Source organism: Leuciscus leuciscus, assembly GCF_965113295.1.
Source record: "Leuciscus leuciscus genome assembly, chromosome: 15".
NCBI lineage: Eukaryota > Metazoa > Chordata > Actinopteri > Cypriniformes > Leuciscidae > Leuciscus > Leuciscus leuciscus.
In genome coordinates this window covers 30278294-30294947 of record NC_138739.1, presented here as the reverse complement: position 1 = coordinate 30294947, position 16654 = coordinate 30278294, and the positions used below count along the sequence as shown (strand labels likewise).

The 16654-nt window shown below is 42.8% G+C and overlaps 1 pseudogene across 1 annotated transcript; it reads right to left on the bottom strand.

The window, feature by feature from the left end:
* Positions 1–1961: 1961 nt before the first annotated feature.
* LOC309475407 (guanine nucleotide-binding protein subunit alpha-14-like) lies at positions 1962–12294 on the bottom strand (annotated as a pseudogene). Its single transcript, XR_014211674.1, has 5 exons — positions 9725–12294; positions 3305–3547; positions 3165–3177; positions 2929–3083; positions 1962–2702 (listed from the first exon to the last, which is right to left on the bottom strand). The product of XR_014211674.1 is annotated as a guanine nucleotide-binding protein subunit alpha-14-like (transcript).
* Positions 12295–16654: the final 4360 nt, after the last annotated feature.

Sequence of the window (16654 nt, the reverse complement as noted above, 5' to 3'; positions counted from 1 at the left end):
CAACATTTTTGGGACAGTTCACGTTAAATTTTGTTGCTGATTTGAAATGTTATTTAAATGTGAGTGTGGATGAAATAGATTCCCGGAAGCTTTGGAAATATATGGCTGCTGTAAACTGATTTTCCTTGGGGAAGGAGAGAGACAAAAACATACAGTCTGGTTATTCTCAGAACAAACATAAAACAAATACAACAGAACTATATATAATATAGTATATAATCAGGGGTGCACATAACTGGTGGGCAGATGTGCATGCATAGTAAAAATAAACGATGAGCAGCAGAAAACGTGGAAGGAAGCGCTTTTGAGTACCAACATTTTTGGGGACAGGGAAAAGTTTACTTACTGGAGAAGGATTTTTCTGGTAAGATAGCAATCATGATGATAAGTGTGTTCATTAAAGGAGCCGTATGTAAGATTGTGGCCAAAACTGGTACTGCAATCACTTTCAAATTACTGTAGAGCGGTGTATCCCCTCCCTTGAAATACATTTCAATTTACATTTGAATTTACATTTCAAATTCAAGAAATTGAAATACATTTCTTACATACAGCTCCTTTAATTATTAGGGGTGCAATAGATGGCAGTTGATCAGTGATTCTTTCGGACCTCGCCCAACCGTTCGGCCACGCATGTCATTTGTGGATTTACCGTTACGTTTAACCATCATAGAGTGACAGTTTATCATTTGGATGTGTTTTGTCTTGCCAATTTACACATTCAAACTATTTTAAACTCAAAAGAAGAGGGGAAAATTGGGACTCGCGCGCTGCACACCCGAAGCATGCTCACACACACAGAGAGAGAGAGAGAGATAGAGTGGCGCATTTCAGACAGCGATCAAACACTGAATTGATTCCTCTTTCGCGTTTACTTGTGCTTGAACAGACACATACACACAGAATTATGTCAAAATACCCGTCTTGTCAAGTATTCTCTCGGTTATGTCATAAGTGAACAGTTAAGAACAAACCAGATGTGTGCCAGTATATTTGGTCCATGCATCCGGCCTTAAAGTGACAGCAGCATAATATTCCTGCTGATGTCTGTGCCATTAATGTTAATAAAATAAAAAATACAGCTTTAACAAAGATGAACCTGTATTTCATTTCTAAAGTGAACAGACAGTGTTATAGTGAGGAGAGCAGTCAGGAGGAAAGTGATGACGACAGCTTGTGGCGCTTTTCCGCTGCATGGTACGGTACGGCTCGGTTCGGTACGGCACGCTTTGGCGCTTTTCCACTGCATGGTACGGTACGGCTCGGTTCAGTACGGCTCACTTATGACGCATTTCCACTGCATGGTACGGTACGGTACGGCTCGCTTCGGCTCGCTTTAAATGGTACCACCTCTGTTGAGGTTCCAAGCGTACCGTACCGATACTAAAATGTGACGTGGAAACACTGCAGATCACTGATTGGTCAGACAGAATCATCACTACCAGCGTCATTGTATTTACAACACGAGACACTAAACCCGCTAGATTTAAATAGCCAGTAGACAACAGCCAACACTGTAGCGCCTGTTTTAAAAGTATTTGCTTCAAAAAAATAGTATAAACTTAAAAAAAGAAATTCCTGAATCGTGGTCAGTGGACGAGGTGCAGACGTTCCTCTCGTTGGTTGCCGAGGAGCGGATGGGGAAACCCGGAATGAAAAATTCGCATTTAATATGATGATGTCATGGCAGTAGAGACGGCAACTATAACGATCAGTCCCACCCACTTTGAAGCGGTACTAACTGCAGTGGAAAAGCAACCGAGCTAAAGCGAAGCGAACTGTGCCGTACCGAGCCGTGTCGTACCACGCAGTGGAAAAGCGAAGCGAGCCGAACCGTTCCGTGCAGAGTCGAACCGTACCGAGCCGAACCGAGCCGTACCATGCAGTGGAAAAGCGCCATTGTAGGATAAGTGTGCTGCGTAAAGTACCAAGCAGCACCTTCAGCTTCCTTGAGAACCAGACCAAAAAAGTTGTGTGCACCCCTCTATATAAAGGCTATTCACATTAGCAAATTTTAACTAAAGTATTTATACTTATTTATTACTTAATTTGATATGCTAGTCCACATAGGAAGAACAGACATGCCAACTATTTACTGACCTGATGCAGACTTAAATACACATAGCTGAAGTGGATTGATCATCTTGGGCTAGAGCGAGGTTTACATAAGGTGATGTGAAAATAAGCGAGGCAGTCTGAAATCTGCCCCAATGGCTCTTAATTAAAGTGCACTGCAGTTCCATTTTTCATCACAGATTTACATAGGAAAATTGTGGGGTGCTGTAGAGCTGGGGAGGGCTCCGAGACCGACTGCCTCGCTTAGTGTTGTGATGCATACCTGCCGAATCCATGCGCTAAATTTTTATATATCCTCCTGACTTTAAAACAGATAAGAATCTGAAAAATATTTGTTGCAGAATGCTGATCACTTATATAATTTATTATTGATTCAGTTCACATAGCGGCTCACTTGATTTCTTCTAACATTTGATTTTGAGTAAAAAAATAATGACAGTATTTGGGTGAACTGTCCTTTTAAATGCCAGCATAAGCTTGGTTGGTCACTGGCGTACCTCAGAGTGATCTTCTCGATAATAACACGCTCCTCTATGATGCTGTTGGTGGGACATCGGACACGTAGAATGTCTTGATTTGTAGGGATAAAGTCTTCGGCTGTGATGCGGTCCAAGTGTTCAATAAAGCTTTAAAAACATATTTGTTATTATTATTAATAAAAGATGTGAAAATAATGCAATAACAAATATCACTTTGACTGAAAACCATGTGTGGCGTAGAATTGCTTATGAAGGCATTATTTGCTTAACTAACTTGCATAACATTCATTTAGTAGCATCAGGAAAGGAGAAGACACATGCAGGAAGTCAGTTAAAGACAGGAATGGATAGGAATTGTCTTGAACACACTTACTACTTAGTGGAGTCTAGTAGCTGATACTCTCTGCGCCGTTCGTAGCAGATCATAAAGCCTTGGTCTACCCATAGGTGACGAATAGCCTCTACATAATTTCTCTGCAAATGCGTTATCTGATGTATGTCCTGATCCTGGAACCACTGGGCATAAATCTACAGATATCACAGAACTCATGAGACTGCAAAAACATTACAGTACAACATATAATATTTATTAAATTAGTGCAAGCATGCAGATTTTTTTTTACTGTTAGTGTATATGTACAAATAATGTAATCATTATTTAATATTTCTTATAATAATTATAATTAGATTATTATTAGATTAATAATAAACTTCAATATGATATATATATTATATATATAAAATCTCACCAATATGATAGTTCCTCATAAATCTCCAGGCTCAACAGAAACACACTTAGTCTCTTGGTCACCTCGTGTGGGTTGGAGTAGGGAATCTTAGCGTGCTCATGGCTTTTGTCATTGCACTCATTGCTTGGAAGATATTCTGGAAAACCAGTTTAGAGTAGCTACACCTCTCATCAATTGAGAAGCCCTTGCCATGCATAATCCTCATCTGCTTCGAAAACGTTGTCTTTCCGCTTTCTCCCGTGCCTAAATGAAAGGAAAAAAATAATGTGCTTCAGCATTGAAAACCTGCTAACTGGACACCTGAAAATAAATGCACTTAATAGTGGATTACATAACTTTATACTGCTCTTAAAATAGTCAATTGCCATTATGCAATCTGTCCTGTATAAGAATAGTTGATGTCTTAATTGTGTATTAATTGAATTGTCTTTTCAGAAAGCTCTTCATTGAGCTGTATGAAACGTCTCGGTTCCGTATGTAACCCTCGTTCCCTGAAGGAGGGAACGAAGACGTAGTCGACATGTCAACTGTTTGGGATCACGCTAGGGAGCCTTTCATCTTCGAGTATTTTAAAAACGAGCCAATGGACATTGGCGTGAGTGAATCACATCACACACCCCGCCACGCAGCGCGGGTATAAATACAAAAGTGGATGCACACACCAGTTGTTTTTCGCTGAGGAGCCGAGTGGGCCCCGGTCAGTGGTGGTACAGCAATAGTGGCTGGGGGACTACGTCTCCGTTCCCTCCTTCAGGGAACGAGGGTTACATACATAACCGAGACGTTCCCTTTCAGTCGGACATGACGTGTCGACTGATTGGGATCCCTACTAAGACGCCACTAGTGCTGCCACCTTTCAGTGCCTAGACAAAAGCTTCCTGATCTTTCCGCAATTTGAGCGAATAGGGCAGGGCTTAGGCCAGGAAAGTCACTGCTTTTCCACAGGACCACTGGGAAAGTATTTCGTTGGAAGGCAAACGCTGCGGAAGCCACATCCTGCCCGAAGGAGGTAACATGTGGAGAAACATATGGACTGAGCGACTTAGCGAGCAGGACAATATATGGCATGTCACTGAGGTGGCTCCAGCCTATAACAGGGGGGAGACACATCCGGCCATTAATGGCAGAGCAGGCTCTGCCAAGGGAAGACACGGAAGCATAGAAGAATACACATATGGGATCACCGTAGGGATCACAACATATGGACCCCACCTAACACAAGTTACACAAGCATACAAGTGATAGGTCTAGCATCGGATGCTCCGCCACGTCGAACACCAATGGGGTGAGGAGGAACTCAACAGGGTTCGCAGAGGGAACTCAACTGGAGCAAAAAGGCGCACTGGTCCAGTCCAAAGGAGGGGAATGGCGCAGCAATCCGACACTACAAACCGGGCTAAGGTGAAGCTGGCTTCGTGTGAAGGGACCCCACGGAAGCAACTGGCTCGACACATAGGCTAATTTATTAGTGAATGTGCTGGTGTCGCCCAGTCCACAGGTCTTAATCTGTCGGCGAGGCACTCGTGTCAACGCCCAGGAAGGAGCTACACTCTCTTTTTGGAGGAGCTCACTACCCAGGTGGTCACGGTGCACCTTGGGAATTTCACCAAGATGATGGCAACACTAATCTTTTAGTGGGTCAACCTCTGCATGGAAACCGCCTTCCCTTCTGCTGGTTTCCGAAACAGACGAGAGCTGGAGAGGTCCTGTGACTTTGCATTCTGTCCTGAATAACCACAAGGCGGGAAGAACAGAGAAAGTCAGGGCTGGGTCTGCCTCCTCCGAGGCAGCACTTGCAGACTCACCAACGGGTTCTGTTTTAAGGGAGAGGTAGGAACCTTGGGCACATATCCAGACTGGGGTCTCACATTAGTGAGAGTTAGCCGGCCCGAAACCAGGCACGATTTGTTGACCGAAAATATGTGCAGGTCCCCTACCTTCTTGATAGAGCAAGCAAGCAGGAGAACTGTTTCTTTAAAAACAGATGTTTAACTCAACTACCTGTAATGTTCAGGGGAGGTCTCAGAGTGCAGTAGCACTGGACCCATCTTCTGCAGGAAGGAAGCCCAGAAGTGATCGAACACTCTCGGGGGTCCTCTCATGAGAAGAACACCAACAACGAACAGGTTCTTCCTCAGATCTTAAGCAAGCCTCATTCTTTAGAGGGAGCTCTCGCAGAAGTAATAGTATCTACGTTCTTTCAGAGGTAGATAGCTGAACCACAGCAATGGAACCTGGATTTCTCCGGTTCGGTGTGGGTGCCAACGGTGCCCCATCCCTGAGAAGTCTCAGAGGAATGAGTCAGGAAGGCTGTCTAGGGAACGAGGTCCTAGTTGGGCCATTATGGGGCAACTAAAAGAACCTGCTCCTTCTTACCTGACTTAACACAGTGATGTGCAAGAGTGTTCACTGGGAAATTAACACATTTTGCGTAGGCCCTGGCGTCAGCTGTAAGCCGGTGTCTCTGTGTTTAAGGGAGTAGCCAACTGGCAAGGGGACAAGATCAGTGCGGCAACAGATGTAGCTGGAACGCCTGGGGATGGAGTCTCCACTCTCTTTGGTAACAGGCTGTTGTGAGGTCACATGGGCGGCACGATTGAGCAGGCCAGAATTTAAAGTGGAAGAAGTGACCTCCATAGGAGGAGGTGGCAGGTGAGTTGTGACATGTCGAGGGAAGCGTATGAGCAACGGTCGCTGTACTGGGCAATGCATCTTGCTGAGCAGCGGCATCAAGCAAGGAAACTGCTAACAACTCGAGGTAACTGAATGCCAATGCAGTGTGAGGTATGCCCAAGCCCTCCTTACTGCATGCCCGTTATACATGGCCCCTGAGCTACTGTTTTGTAGACACTTCTGTTCTAGGAGCGATTAGCCCAGAGAAACAAAAGGTCTGAACACTGCTTAGAGTTTGGCAGCATACCAGATGTTGTTAACACACGGAGCGTGCTGCTCTGCCACGGCCACCTAGGGACTTGGTCATAAAGTCAGTGCTGAAGCGGTCATCATATGGAGGAAACCATTTACATGCTGCTGCGTCTCACATATGCCCCAGGAGCCTCTGAAGTTTTTTCAGTGGGACCCTTTCTCACCTCTAAGCACCGACCGGACACATTCCAGTTGAGAAACATGTAAACCAAGTCCACCTCCGTACTGGAAAAAAACTCCTCAGTCCGTAGACGAGTTACTCCTCTCCAGTTGACCTGAAGACCCAACTGGCTATGTAGCTCTCGAAGGGAGGGACTTGTACTGAGACTTCGACCCCTCACCGTAAGACACAGGATGGCCCGTGTTTACGGAGGAGTGGTTATCTGAAGTACGCGTCCTTCAGGTCCCACGCTGCTGAACATTCATAGGGATGAGCATTGGTAATGCGTACTGTGTAGTAACTTGAACGGGGGCTTGAAAAAGGGCCAGAATCAAGCAGACAGATCCCTGATGGTCTAACTCACTGTAGTTTGAGTACAATGAAGAACAGGTCTCACTTAGAAGCCTATCTTCATATCGTCTGGAGGAACGGCTCGATCGTAACCTTTGCCAGTGGGAAGTGACGACCACACACACGGCATCACAATTCGGAACACAGAAGTGTAACAAACAGCGCTGCACATGGGAGGGTGCCGGACGAACTGTATCGTCTTAGCCGAGTCTGATGATACAAGAACCGGTCGGGAGCACCTTTCAGTGCTACAAAGGACCAACACAGGGGGCCCAAAGTATCAGAGACGTACTCAGAGTGAGGCAGCGGGTTAGAGACAGGGACCCAGCTGCGAAGGCCCGAAGGCGGCCCGAAGCAAGGTCTGAGTTGTAAACACCTGTCTCTAGGTAGAGGCAGAGAATGCCTGAGAAGGCGTGAATGGGTCCTCGAACGCACTCAATGCCAGCTAATGAAGCCGAGTCTGTAGGTATGTGGGAACCTCTGGATCAGCCAGGAGCGACCCTTACCTGTCTCTAGATGACCTCATAGAGTGCCTGAGAAGGCGAAAATGGGTCCTCGAACTGCACCCAACTGTTGGCTGGCGAAGCAAGAGGTAGCTGAAGGTTGCAAGGCTGTACAGGGTCGCACACCAACAGTCTAAATCTCTATGGACTCAGGAACAAAGGAAATTGCTCTTTCTTTGAAAATGTAGATACCGCTGGCTCCACTTTTATGAGAGCCAGTGGTGGAACAGACATACACAAACAAAGACTCCTCCCGGTCCTCCACCGGGGGGAGGGAGTGGATCGGTGACCATCTCCAAGAGTTCTCTACTCCATCCCTGAATGGCCCGCTTCAGGAGCGCTTGCGCTTGCCATCTGGCTTGGCAGCACCTGGAGCTGGAGCGGGCGGGGCGCCCCGTCTGCGACCGGGTCCACGCTGAGATCTGGGTGGAGGCTGCTGTGATTTACTCAGCGGGAGCAGAGGAAGAAGTAGATGGACAACATCGGCGATGAGTAGGCGGAGGATCTGCCCCGGTCGGACGGGTGGAGGCAGCAGCGGGCCGCCGGAGCAGGATGTGCCGGATGGCCTCCGTCTGCTTCTGGACAGCAACTGGGAGTCCAGGAACCGAACCTTGTCCACTTCCCTCATATCCGCCAGGTTGAGCCAGAGATGGCGCTCTTGGACCACCTACGTGGATATCGCCAGACCGAATGCGCAAGCTGCAACCTTCGTACCCCGGAGGGCAAGGTCAGTTGAAGTGTGGAGCTCACCCATGAGCTCACGGTCTTAGCTACCCTCATGTATATCCATGAGTGCTTGGGCCTGGTGGACCTGAAGCAATGCCATAGCATGCAGTGAATATGCAGCTTGCCCATAGGCTTTGTAAGCTTTACCCGTAAGGCCGGACGAAAACTTACAGGCCTTCGAGGGGAGACGAGGATCCCCCTTCCATGAGGTAGTGGTCGCCGGACACAGTTGCATCGCGACAGATTGCTCCACTGGTGGGATAGTCTCGTAACCTTTAGCCGCACCTCCATCAAGGGTAGTGAGGGAGAAGGAACAACTAAGGCGGTTTCTGGCAGAGAAAGGTGCCGTCCACAACCTAGTTATCTCCTCATGCACTTCAGGAAAGAAAGGTATTGGGGCGGCAGGCTGAGAACCAGCCCCTCCCGCCCCAAGAAACCAATCATTCAAACGAGATGGTTTGGGACACAGTGGAGAATTCCAGACGAGCCCTACTGCCTCGGCGGCCCTTTTCAGCATAGCTGACATCTCAGGATCTGGCTCGGGCAGCGCTGCTTTCCCAGAAGGAGGCAACTGAGCTGAGTCGTCATCTCCAGAGCATAGCTCTCCCCCCGATGCTGCAATGGACATCCTCTCCTCTGGAGGGGCCCCGAACGAAGCGGCTGGTCGGTCCCCTACAAAGGGACCAGCACGTTCCTCTGGGAGCTCTACCGGCTGCGGTGTAAGAGAGGAGGGAGGGATCCACTGGGCTTTGCCGGGCAGATTTTCCCTCACCGTAATCCTCAGATCACCCAAACCATGTGGCACTCCAGGCTTCCCCTGGGAAGTTGACCCAGAGGGAGCTCTAGAGCGGGTCATGTCTCGAACTTAACACCGAGATTACCATGTTCCCACGGTGAGAGCATGAATCATCCACGAGAGCTGCTTCAGCGTGCTGTAAGCCCAAACACGTGATGCATCTATTGTGACCGTCAGAGAGGGACAGAGCCCTACCGCACCCAGAAACGCATGGATGGAATGGCATCTTGAAAAAGACGCAAACACACCCATGTTGCTCTTTCAGGAAATGGGACCCGTCACCAGTGCTGGAACACACATGGGAACAACCGCGGCAACACTTTACAGTGAAGCACTCACTACTTCCGCCCTCAACCGGCCGTCAACAAAACACTCTTTATAAAAATGCTGTTAAAACAGCGAACGTGACCGACTGAAAGGGAATCAGAAAATATGTCATAAATGTTCCTGCTTTAGTGTTAGAAAAGATAAAAAGCAAGTTGAAGATGACATGATGAACTACATATTAGTAATAAAAAAACAACAATTATGTATCAAAATGTTTCACTTTCACAGTACTGCCTGTAACTACTTTATATATACTGTATAGACTTTATTGAGCATAAAACACCTGAGTGAAGGGGAACTGCAGTCATACATCCACTATGAGAAAAGTGAATTTAGTTTTGAGTCACAGGAATATTCAGCTGATGATCACAGGTCCCCTCAAAAGATGATGTAACAAATAGAAAATGGTATTTATCCGCATTGTGTCATAACATATAATGCCCTAAGTTTACCTTCAATTTTAGAGACCAAAAAAAGTAAATATTTCAAAATGTTTCACTTCTTGTCCCTATGGGAGTACTGTATCTTGTTGTGAGAAAGCAAAAATAAGCACACATGATCACTTCACATAAATGAGATTGAGTGGAAGTTTTAATGACATTTCTGATAAAGGACTGACAGAATCATCGCACCCAATAAAAGCAATTTGAGTTCTCTATGTTCACTTTCCCTCTGCTCCACCAGGATGAGGTGGATTTCCTTATTTTTGGCAATGGCGTTCCTCTTTTTTTTAGACAAGCAATAGATGCAACATCCACAGTAGTAGTAATCCCCCATTTCTCCTTCAGAAATACAATAACTACAAAAAACATCAATATTCAGCACTATTTTTAACACAATGTAGGAGATTTGTATTGTATTACTGCTACACGTAGTTTACAAAAGCCAAAAAGTAAGTCCTGCATTAAATGCAAATTCAGACAGTTGAGTTTCTCGCAATAATGTACAGGGAGCTGGAAAAGGAAAAGCCGGAGTGGAGATTGATTACAGAATGCTTTGAGTGGGAGGTTCTACTCATTTATGCTTATCCACACCGGTTTTAGCGTTGCCAGGTGACACGCAAAGCCTTGACTTCATCTGGAACTTTTTTGTTATTGAAGTAATAATACTCTCTGGCCAGTTTTTGTCGGAAAATGAATTGACTTGATATTAATTACTCGTTTAATTGATGTATGAAAACAATGTTACACTCAAAATCAACATTCAGATTGTTTCTAATAAAATATAGCTTACTGGAATGCAAATGTGAAAGTTCTTCTATAGACAACAAATAAAGCCAGGCATAGCAACAAAAAAAAAATTACATAATCTTCTCAAATGAATACAACCTTTATGAATTTTGAAGCTGAATTATAATCGGCAGAAGTAAAAAGCTAAACAAACTACACTACGGTCACATGACTTCAACGCCACCATCTCTAAGCTTCAGACAACTCTTTCAGTCTTTGTTTAAAAATATTTTCCTGAAAGTTCAAGTTATAGTAGTTTGCAAGAGCGTGATTATAAACACAACGAGGCTATGAAAGTGGACTAGTGAGTAGATGGGTTTAGTTTACCTGTTCGGCTGATAATGTCTCTGATGTATTTTATGTTGTATAATAAAACGTGAATATATCTTGAGCTTGTGTTCACCACAGACCTTATTTTACACATTTAATCAAAAACTCATCGCTGCAGCACTCTATTGAATGCTAGAATGAAATAATTCTACCCACATGGTCACAGTTATTGCAGTTTTATAGTCAATTTCTAATGAAAGTTATTTATTTGACCATTACCAATGTACCATTTTGTTGTGGGTGAGAGACAGCAGTGTTCTTACAGCAAACATGCTCTTCTGATTGGCTGACTGTTTTTTTGGAAATTATTTTGTTGTCTCTTGTAGTATTGTCTCTTTTGATGCGGACAGACAAAAATGTATGTCGCTGAAATCTTATCGCATCGCTTCTTCTTAAAGGGGTCATGAACTGCATTGTTTTATTGTTTCATAATGTTTCCTGGGGTGCGCTTATAATGTTAGCATGATTTTTACTTCAAAAATTGACATAATTTAGAAATAAAAGGCATTTTTCCTAGCCTGATTTTAGTTTAAATAACAGATTATTTACACCCTACTAAGAGAAACAATGTGAAGTTGACCATTTAGTCACTGGTTTGATTTACTGACAGGACAAAGAACATCTGATTGTAGCTACATGAATCATTACATCAGAAATCACTGGTCACAAATCAGGCATTAGAATGAACAGGGTTACTAACATGTTGTGGCAATACTGTCGAGTCCATATCATAAAAGCCTGCGCCGAGTTTGTGGACTGATTTACTAAAGAATCCAGTGAAATGTACCGAACACGAAAAAATAATGTTCAACTGCGACAACTGAGACACCCTGTGCTCTTCTCTCTTCCTCATCTCACTAACGCCAGTGGGCGGGGCCTAAGTTGATTTTCTTGCAGAGGCGATCTTTCACTACCTTATTACATCATAAAGAGGCACATTCCAGGACGAGGCGTTCGCTGGGCCTGGTAACAATAAAAGCTGATTTTGGACTAACAAGGATGTTTTCAGTTCTGAAACTTTCAGGATATTATTATAATATGATGACCTCTTGTATGTCAAAACCTCAAGGAAAATTTGATGATCCCTTTAATCAAACAACAAAGAGAGAAAATCACTAACTTTGTAACTTTAATTAGAACAAATGTATATTTACTTGACTTGACTTGACATTTTATTATCTCTGTGGGGAAATTTTTGTTGCTTGAGTTTCAACATGCGTACACACAAAGAACCAACAATGTACATAAATATAAAAACACAAAAGCACACATAATAAAAAAAATATATAGTTTTAGTTTTTGTGTGGAGTTTTAGTTTTTGTTATACATTTGATTACTTTATACAATTTAGGTAGCATTTCTTATTCTTATTTCGTTTTTCAGGTCTATTTTAGTTGTCTTTGTTCTATTGTTGTAGTTTTTGTCCTATTGCTTGTAATTAGTTTATTTGTTCTTATTTTATCACTGACTGTTTACATGTCTTCAGTAAATATGAAAACCTTATTTAAAGCAAAAATGACTATATCGTGACATATTGTAATCGTGAAATAAAATTATTCATATCGTGATATAAGATTTTTGTCGTATCGCCCACCCCTGCAAACAAATATGGCTGAATTTAACCAATATTTACAATTGCCAGCATTTACTACAATTCCAATTGTAGCGATTACTACAGTTGACCAAGTGGATCAGGTAGTTTGAGCTGGTGCAATTGAGCAGAGGCGGGGACTATTTGCATATTCATTGATCCCCGTTTACTAAATGATGCAAGGGTGTAGAATTCCTTTCAAGCTATTTTAAGGCGTGAAAAAATGTTCACAGGAAGAAATGTTAGTTTAAGGTTGCAGTACAAACTAAAAATGTAGTTGTAAACTAGGTGTGTACTCCGCTTACTGTTACACTTAAAATATATTTAAAAGTATACTTTTATACACTGACTAAAAAGTAGGACAAGTTAGTCCCAATTAGTATTCAAATTGTACACTTATGTACACTACTAGTTCATTGATATACTTACTACATAAAGTATATATTATATATTCTACTAGTAGAATATTTTCCCGAATTGAATGGTAGTTTGATGCACATTAAATTTAGTTTAAGGAAACATTACAGGTGCTTCTCAAATGGAAAGGTGCATTCTAGTAACGCTGTGTAATGTGTATTAACATGAATGACAGACAGCAGGAATATTAGGCTGTTGTCACTTTAAGAGCTTCCCGGATCCAATATACTGTTACACATGCGTTTCCTTTCTCAACTGTGTGCCCTGTGTGTGCCCTGTGGAACTGTGGAATGTGCCCTTTCTTTACATTCACTTAAGACATAAATGAATGTATTTACTAGGATACTTGCAAAGACAGGCATTTTGACACCTACAAGTGTGTATTTAGCTGTTCAAGGCCAATAAAGGGGCACAAATAAGTCAGGACACACTCGCTCATTGAGCAGCAGGCTTCACGTGTGCGCGTCTCTCAGACAGTCAGTGGCGGAGCCAGAGGGGTCCGGGCCCGGGGTGGCACTGGACACCCCTGACATGCGATTGGCCACCCCGGGTGCCACCCCAAAATTGTATTTGCTACTGGCAGTTGCTGATGAAAAATTACGTTCGCCGGCAGCGCAGTTTTCAAACGGACGAGCAGAGGACGAGAGATGGTTGCAAGATACCGAACTTCACAGAATAAGAAAACATCATATTTGAAGTAAGTTTTTAAGGTTTAGCATCAGGGTGGTTTGCTCCGAATAGCCTACATTAGGCCTAATACACGCATACAGTACCTTGCCGTGTGTACATTACAGTATACAAATGTTCTAGCTAATGTGAGGATAGGAGATCAAAACGCAGGCAAAGAAGAGCAGAAACAAGCGATATCATAAAGCGATCACTATAGGACTTTGAAGCTTTATGGGTAGGGTGTTGATGGACTCGATCTACTGTGTTTTGATCATCATTAAATCTGATCTAGATGTAGTCTTTGATAAAAATGCGATTTTCTCAGCTTTTTGCTCATGTTGCTTTTTATGAAACTTACCAACATTTTTGATAAAAAAAGACGCACGAAGCTAGAATAAAACATTATTTTTTGTTTAAAAGCACAGGGTCTGTTCTTTCTTTTGGTATGTTCAGATATTCATACAACAAAATATTCTGGGGTGCCATGAAATTGTGAAAATTACCAAAAACACCTCTTTTTTTTATACCGGCGAGAAAGAGTTAAGATAAAAATGTTGGTAATTGGATGATGATTAGAATATGAATATGATTGGAATCATATTTTAAATTTGTCATATTTTTGAACAGGGTCAATTAAACATGAAAAGAAAGGGAGAGATATCTGAGTTCTTTTTAAATAAGCACAAACATAGTCCAGTCATTTTATGAAAAAAGGTTGAACAAATTGCAACAGAAGCAAACTCAAATAATTTTGTATCCTCATTATGTCCTTACCTTATCTAAGGTATTTTACTTACCTTTTGTCTTCTGCATTCTCCTTACCCTTGTCTCCTGTTCTTCCCTCAGACTCGTCCCCCAGAAACAGTCCCACAGACCCAGCCCCAAACCCCATCTCTGCTATAATAATGAATAAAGGCTGCTAAAGTACTTCTTCCTGCCTCTATGTATTAATGCTCATGGGTAGCCTAAATGGGTTCCATTCAGACCTTAACATTAAGTATTTTACTGTTATGTGTCAACAAGACATTTTCACCTGACTATACTCAATGTTTAGATCTGTTGTGGTATTTATGCAAATTAGCACATACATAATTTGATTATGCACCGTTTGCCCATCTTAACAAACAATTAAAAAAAACTTGTAATACATTTTTTGTTTGTCTTGATGTAAGTAATCAACTCAGTAATTTTCATGGTGATATCTAACGGTTAAACTTTTTACCCTATTCACGTGAGAAAAAGAATGAATAGGCGTATGAATAGACTATATATGTGGGTCTTTTTCAAAACTTTCCCCTAATGGGATTCTTCGGGACTTTTTTTTTCCTTACTCAGGACATATTGAGGATACAAAATCAGTTGAGTTTGGTTCTGTTGCAATTTGTTCAAGGTTGACCCCCATTTTGGCTTAAAATGACTGGACTAATAGGCAGATCAGGTGCAAACAGACCCCAGCCCTTACATCACCACTCAGAGTCAGAGTCAGTGTGGTCAGACTTCAGGACCAGGAACAGGTCAGACTCAGAGCATCTACCAGACACAGGCAGTCAATCACATACCCAATTCAGGAATTTAAGTTGAGATGATTTTGCCAGATTAAAAGGATAGTTCACCCAAAAATGAACAAAAAAAAAAAAAAAAAAAATGTTTAATAATTATAATTAGAAAGAATTATTATAAATTATTATAAAGAAAGAATTATATTGTATTAAATCTTCCTAGGATAAGATTTTATGATGGGCAATAAAATTGTTTACGTTTTTCAAGGACATGTCTGCTTGATGCCTATATCTAATAAATTTTTTTTTTTTTTTTTAAATAAACGCAGCAGTTCATAACAGACACATGCGGTATCTACATTTACATTTACATTTAGTCATTTAGCAGACGCCTTTATCCAAAGCGACTTACAAATTAGGACTAAATTCAGCGAGTCATCATAAAGAGGCAAAAGCAACAACAACGCAAGAAGTGCTCAAAATACAAAGTTCAGGTATTATTCAGAGTAGCATAAGCCTGATAAGTGATGTTTCGAAGGGAAAGGAATTTTTTTTTTTTTTTTTTCTATGAGGTTAAGTGCTCACGGAAGAGATTGGTTTTCAGCTGTCTTTTGAATGTTGTCAGGGATTCTGCATTCCGGATGAGGGTGGGGAGAGCGTTCCACCAGCATGGAACTGTGAATGAGAATGTTCTGGAAAGTGATTTTGTGGCTTTCTGCGATGGAACCACGAGACGTCGCTCGTTGACCGATCGTAGGTGTCTGGTAGGGATGTAGACTCGTAGGAGTGAGTGAAAGTAGGAGGGAGCTGACTCTGAGCCTGTGATAGTTCTGTAAGCAAGCGTCAGTGCCTTGAACTTGATGCGAGCAGCGAGAGGTAGCCAGTGCAGAGAGATGAACAGAGGAGTGACGTGGGCCCTCTTGGGCTCGTTGAAGACAGTATCTTATCTCCTTGGTGCTTCAGCTTTGTTTTCTGCAAATATTTTGGATGTTCAACACTTAGACACAAACAGAGTGACCCAATTCCTTTCACAAGCTTTTCCACTGTGTGTGTGTGTGTGTGTGCGTGCGTGCGTGCGTGTGCTGTGTACCCCCGAAAGTAGCAGTGGCCACCCCCTGGCCACCCCATGTATAAAACTCTAGTTCCGCCACTGCAGACAGCGCTTGGAAACAGTCTCTCAGAAATGAGTTCTGTTTCATATTATATTCATATTCTCTTATCAGTTGGGCAACGTGCACGGTTCTCTAACAAAATTTACTCGCACCGGCAAGAACATTTTTTCGCCCAAATCCGACCATTTGGTCCCAGTTTGGTTCCCTGAGCCAAGTTTAACTGCCAAAAAGTAATTCCTTCATTAAATGCAAATCCGGACAGTCTGGTTTTCTTACACTAGTTGGGGAGCTGGAAAAGGAAACATTGTGTGGAGTTTGATAACAGAACGCTTTGAGCGGGTCCAGCGGGAGGTAAAATGTAGACCCGCTCCCCCAAAAACTGAGAAAACAGAGGCGAATCACTCACCTTACTTCATAAAACCTACGGCGTAGATGGCGAAATCTTCCTTAGAAATAAACAATGGCTGTGACACATTGAAGGAGTTTTTCCAAATGCGGTTTTCTGTCAATTGCGTCACGTTCGTTCACTAAAGACAATTAAAGTTCCCGAAAGTCTGACTTTAATGCATAATGTGCTGGGTATGTTTCAGTCATGCAGAGCAGATGGGAATTAGTCATTGGAATGTGCCCTGACATTTAAAGTGACTGACACTAGTTTTCAACTTAAAGTAGCTGTTTCCATAATGTTTAGAATCTGTTTGTGTTCATTTATTAG